Consider the following 6769-nt stretch of genomic DNA (forward strand, 5'->3'; position numbering starts at 1 on the left):
ATTTTTAACCTGAGCATAATTTTTCAGAACAAACTCAATTTGTCACATACTTAGTATAACCTAAGTCACAAATAGATTGCTTTATCACCAGAATTTCATTCAATCCTTGGTTTGGTACTATGGCTTGCTATACAGATGATCGTTTGGTCATATGCTAATAATTTGATCTCTTTAAAATGTTGCAACATTTGCAACATTTTATGCAATTCCATGGATACTAGATCACTATTGGAATGGTTTCAACAAAATGACCAAACTATTAATTGAGCACCTTTTATGCTATCCACTGGACCAAAATAGCTTTGGTTGTAGGGAACCAGCTTTTAGATGCTATGCTAACTTAGATGCTGTCATGTGCTAAATGGTATAATATTGTTCTTATTGATATTGCATAGTTTAATATTGAAGGCAGCTGGTCTATATTTAAAGGGAAATTGTTAAGGTTTCACCATATTTGTGTTTTGTGTCAAATAATTTGTTACTCAGGGTATCAGGAGAAACACCTGTTTCTTTTTGAATAATATCATTGACATCCACCTAAATGGGCAGGCGGGAATAAATGGTTTTAAAATAGATGGCATCTCCAACTATACATCTCTGACAGAATATTGGCGTATCAGCCTAGAGAGTAAGCTCAAAGATTTGTTGTGGGGTTTTCCCCCAGTCTTTTGATTCTGTGGTGAGAGTGATAATAATAATCCTTGCATTTGATATCGCACTTTTCACGTCCTCTCGACGTCTCAGAGCGCTTCACATAATAGACTCTAAAGTGAATTGACTGTATATTTGTGGATGAAATGCGGCAGCCAATTGCGCACAGCAGTGTCCCACAAACAGTCGTGGATTGAAGTGACCAATTTATTATTTTTTTGCGGGATTATTATCAGGCGTGTGGAGTAATGATAATAATAATAATCCTTGCATTTGATATAGTGCTTTTCACGTCGGGAGGACGTCCCAAAGCACTTCACAGAATTTACTGTAAAGTGAATTGACTGTATATTTGTGGGCGAACGCGGCAGCCAATTGCGCACAGCAATGTCCCACAAACAGTCATGGATTGAAAATGACCAATTTATTATTGGTTTGGGTTTTTGGAGGGATTATTATTAGGCGTGTGGAGTAAGGAAACTTGCCCAAGGTTTCGCCCTGCTGGGAATCGAACCCAGGTCTTTCACTTGCAAGGCAAGTGCTCTAATCGCTGAGCTACAGGACTCCACAGTGCTACCTAATGAGAATTGCAATTAGAAATAGTACCATAGAAATTTGCAGCATTAAAGACCATGGTGTATGTACTGACTCTGAAAGAGCAATCCATTCAGTCCCATTTACCTTGTTTTCCTTCCTATCAATGGAAATTAGATTATCTTTGATTACTTAGTTATTTTTTCCGTCATTCTTGTAGGATGAGTTTTTTAATTGGGTGCAACTATTCTATTGAAACCAGTTTGAATATTTTCCTTTAATTACATTTAAAGACATTAAACAACCCTTTAAATATTGCATGGTTTTCAAATGAGCTTTAACAGGGTTGGTATGGTCTTGATGCCATAGCTGTTACTAGGAGCTCACTCTTACGGTTCCTTCATAGCCTACCAAATAGGGACTTGAAGTGGAAGCTAAGATTTCTTTTTAGCATTGATGGCGAGGCCACAATTGTAAATCAATTGACATTCTTTGATTGTTTCATGTAGTTGGCACTAGAAATGTGAAAACAACCTTTCTTCACAACTTTGACTGAATTATTCACGTCAAGCCATCTTTTACCCTTTTTTATTCTCAATGCATCACTCCAGAGTGTAAGAATAATATTGGCTGAAAGTTTGGTCACAACTGAAGAAAAAAATGTGTTTATTTCTCGGTGATATTGGTGATTACAAGAATAGATGCAGCTTGAAATGAAGAAACAATCCACAGGCAATGATTGTTTTCTTACGCCTGGATTGGCGTAACGGAGGCCAGCAGAGCAGGATTGAATTTATTTATTGAATAAATATTCTGTATTTTTTCCTTCATGATCAACAAAAACAAATTTCATTTGTATAACATCCTTCAACACAGGTAGCGGCTCACAGTGCTTCATTGGGCTTCATTGGCATATCTACAGAGCTTTCTCCCAGGAAATACGGTGGAGAGGATCCAATACCATACAAATTCCATTGTTTAGCGCCTTTCATATTAGGAGGACCTCCCAAGGTGCTGGACAGTCAGGGGTTTGGACCCGAGCTGGGGGTCGGGTTTGCGAAGGGTAGGATGGGTAGGAGGGTGGCTGAAGGCTTGGTCGAAGAGGAGGGTTTGAGACATGCCTTGAAGGAGGCAAGGGAGGAAGTGAGACGAAGGGAATGTGGGCTGAAGTTCCATAGGGTGGGGGCAGGAAGGCTGCAGGTTCAGTCACCGATGGGAGCGGGCTGGGTGTGGGACATGGAGGAGGCCAGAGCCTGCTGAGCAGAGTGAGCAAACAGGTTGAGATGAGATCAGTAGATCACAGAGGTAGGGAGGGGCAAGGCCGTGGAGGGCCTTGAAGGTGAGGTTGAGGATTTTGAACTCTAACCTCTGGGGGATGTGGAGCCGGGCGAGGATGGGGATGATGGCTTCACAGAGCCTGGTGTGGCAGAGGACATGAACTCAGAATTCTGGATGATCTGCAGCTTGTGGAGGGAAGAGTTGGAAAGGCCGATAAGCAGGGAGTTGACGTAGTCGAGCCTAGATGTGCTGAATGTATGGATGAGGATTTTGGTGACCTGTGGGATGAGGAAGTGGCGGAGCTGGGCAATGTTGCAGAGGTGGGGGAAGGCAGAGCGGGTCATGGCACGGATGTGGGGTAGAAAGGACAGTTGAGGGTCAAACAAGATGCCAAGGTTACAGACTGGCTCAGTAAGGTGGAGTGCGCATTTTTGGATGGTGATGCTGTTAGTGCCTGAGGTATGGAGGTGCTGACAAGAGCCAATCAAGAGAGCCTTGGTTTTGTTGACATTCAACTGTAGAAAGTTAGCTCTCATCCAGCACTTGATGTCTGTCAGTACAGCAGTGGTCCTGGAATCGAGGGTGGTGGCAGAGAGATAGAGTTGGGTATCATCCGCGTACATGTGGAAGTTGACCCCATGTCTGCGGATGATGTCATCAAGAGGGAACATACAGATGTTAAGGAGGGGACCAACGATAGGGCTCTGAGGAATGCTGCACAAGACGGTCCAGAGGCTAAAGGAGAAATCGTTTATGGAGATTAAGTGGAGACATTGTGAGAGGTATGATCTGAACCATTCATGGACAGAACCATGAGTCCACAACAGGATAGACTTTGCATGGAGTGGAAGAAATGCACTTGGTAAGGTGAATGGCCTTTAATTTCATGCTCAGCTTTAATATTTGTGCCATGTCTTGCCAAAACCGCTATTAATTTTCCATATCAATTTATTTTGCTTCTTGGACTGGTGTGCATGTGATTTAAGCCAGGGCCAATGTGTTGGCAGGGCAGGTAGGTGACCAGTTGGTAACACTCACCTCTGAGTCAAAAATATCATAGGTTCATTTTGCACTTTGAGCTCAAATTTTGTATTTACATTTGAGCCTGGCACTTCAGTCCAAGTGCTGGGAGAGTGCTGCATTGTTAAAGGTGCAGTCCTTTGAATGAGAGGTTAAACCAGTCTCCCAGTACTGGATGTCTGTGAGGGCGCTTCTCCTCTGTGTGCGCAGGCACCTTTGAAGAAGTAAACCCCCAAAAATCATTGCAGTATATAAAAATGCAAAACTCTGAAAAATGTTGTTGGACATCTACATAGAACTCAAATTCAAACTCTTCTCTTCAAATATTGCCATTGAATTTTTCATATCCACCTAAAGAGGCAGACAGGATCTCGCCATACGTTGTTGAGACATCTCAAAGTACTTCACAGAATACACTGTAAACTGAATTGACCCTTTTGTGGGTGAAACTCGACAGCCAATTGCACACAGTAGTGCCCACAAACAGTCGTGGATTGAGTGACCAATTTATTTATTGAAGGGATTATTATCCCCAGAAAGCGATCTGCTAATCGACTAACAACCCGATTCCTACTTACTGCTAGATAAACATAGTCGTTTGGAGTAAGGTAACTTGCCTTAGGTTTCACCCTGCTCAGGAATCAAAACCTAGATCCTCGCTTGCGAGGCGTATGCGCTAACCAATACCCCATTCGAAGTACAGCATCGATGCAACACCCCCCCCCCCCACCCAGTACTGCATGGTGTGTCTGCTTAGACTCCTAAGTCCTGATGTGGGGCTTGAATCCACAACCTTCTGACTCAGATGAATGTGCTACCACGGCGCCAGCACATAATGAAATTAATAAACACTGAAAAACAAGCTCAAGCTATATGAAATTATCAAGGATTATTATTCAGCAAGAAAACTGGCAAGAATTAGAGGGCCGGCTGCAGCTGGGAGATTGTACTTCAAAGTGAGTTTGGAAGAGGAGGATCATTAAAACACTGTACTTTTAGAATTTAGTTGCCAAAGGACGGGGTGATTATTTTATCTGATTAAGAATCATCTCATTTCAACTTTGTTTTTCCACTTACGCCAGTAGATGGCACTTAAATTCTGCAACTGTGAGATGGATCTGAGAGTTCAGACGAAAGGTCATTGGCCTGAAACGTTAACTCATTTTGCTCTCCATGGATGCTGCCTGACCTGCTGCGTGTTCCCAGCGACTTCTGTGTTTATCCAGATTTCCAGCATCTGCAGTACTTTGCTGTTTGTTTTCTGTGTTTGAGACTTGGGCAGGAAGATAGTGGTTCACTTCATGCAGAGCTATGCTACCCATGAGGAACCTCACAAGGAGTTCCTGATACCTGCCATCCACCGAATGAGGGTTCAAACCTGCACTTGTTAGATGTCAAATGACCAACTATAACATGACTATTCTTGGGGGAGGGGAATACGCAAGGCCTCCAAGGTAACGTGTTTGGCAATGGATTGAGTCAATCCTTTGTGGCTGCCTTGGCAATCCAGTTCCTGAACCAGGTGTACCTCAGGGCACAAAGCTCCTGTTAACCCTGCAAGCCACAGCCCTATGGCTAAGGGTGTCCGAGCTGGAAGCTTGCCAGACAATCCTCTCAATGGTAAACCATACGGTTTTAGCCAGCAGGAACTCTAGCAGTAACTCAACACGTATGCTGAAGTCCCCAAACCTTGGTTCTTGCCAACCTGTGCCTAATACATTCTAAAATGAGATAAACAGGGTGCATCCCTTTGGGAGAGAAAGCATAATCCAGATGCAGGAATTTCCATGTGCAGGTGGCATACATGGAACTCTTGGATCTGGTCTAGATATTCTTAAGCATAGTGATGTGTAACCACACTTGTCAGACATTGACCTAATCAAAATGACATAGGATAAATGAAAACCCTAAGCCTCTGATAATATCAGCAACTCAGAGTTTGGGGGGTTGAAGCTACTTCTGCCCAACCCTTGCATTTCATTGTGGGGGAGCGCTCTCCTGCACCCCCCTGCCCCTCCAGTTCCTCCACAACCAACAACAACAAAATTACATTTATATAGCACTGCTATAAATAATCTAAATATAATATCATGTCTTTGAGATGTCTCAAAGTGCTTCACAGAATAAGCTGTAAAGTGAATTGACTATATATTTGTAGATGAAACACGGCAGCCAATTGCGCACAGCAGTGTCCCACAAACAGTCGTGGATTGAAGTGACCAATTTATTATTGTTTTTTTTTCTTGAGGGTCTATTATCAGGCATGCGGAGTAAAGAAACTTGCCCAGAGTTTTGCCCTGCCAGGAATTGAACCCAAGTCTCTTGCTTATGAGGCGAGTGCTCTAACCACTGAGTTACAGGACTCCACTATAAAGAGTGATTGGGTATATTTTGTAAACAAACACAGCAGCCAATTTGCACAGCAATAGCCCACAAACAGCGAAGGAGTGAGTAATCAATTTTACTTGGGGGTATTGTTAGCCAGGACACCAACAGAAACTCCCTTCTTTTTTCGAAAAGTGCCTCGGGATTTTTAACATCCACCTGAACAGGCAGATGGACCTTCGTTTAACATCTCATCCAAAGATGGCATGTCTAGCAATGCAGCATGTCCCCAGCGCTGCACTGGAGTATCAGTGATTCCAAATCTTGACATGGGGCTTTGAGTCAGAGCCATGGTGTTACGATTTGCAGTGATATTCAGTAAGCTCCTGATAACTCATCACTCTAAGGGAAAGGGCTTAGTGACGAGTTATCTGGAGTGGCGAGTTAGGCCTATGTATAAATAAATAAATGTGGCCGGGATACTAACAGCCTGATGATAAGTGGTAGTAACAAGCTAAGAAGGGACGAGGAGTTTACTGTACATGGGATTCCTGCATGAGAAACAGTTGAGCAGGTGTGGAGGTTTTTCTGGCAGTGATGCTGCTTTCCTGAGATTTTTTTCCCCCAATCCCACTGTCTGGAGATACATTCCCTCATCATATCCTCTCAGTGGGATATGTACCTTCTTACGTTTCCATGGAAAATTAAAAAAAGCTTTAAATTTCAGAGATGTAAAAACAATTGAGTTGTGATAATGGGGGACTTCAATTATCCTACCGTAGACTGGGAAAAAACAGTCTAAAGGATAAGGAGGGGGAAGAATTCCTGAAATGTGTACAGGAGAACATTCTTGATCAGTATGTTTCCAGCCCAACGAGGAAACAAGCAGTGCTGGATCTAGTCCTGGGGAATGAAGTGGAGCAAGTGGAACGTGTGTCAATGGCAGAGCATCTGGATAACC

Source organism: Callorhinchus milii, unplaced genomic scaffold (assembly GCF_018977255.1).
Source record: "Callorhinchus milii isolate IMCB2004 unplaced genomic scaffold, IMCB_Cmil_1.0 Scaffold1, whole genome shotgun sequence".
Taxonomy (NCBI): Eukaryota; Metazoa; Chordata; class Chondrichthyes; order Chimaeriformes; family Callorhinchidae; genus Callorhinchus; species Callorhinchus milii.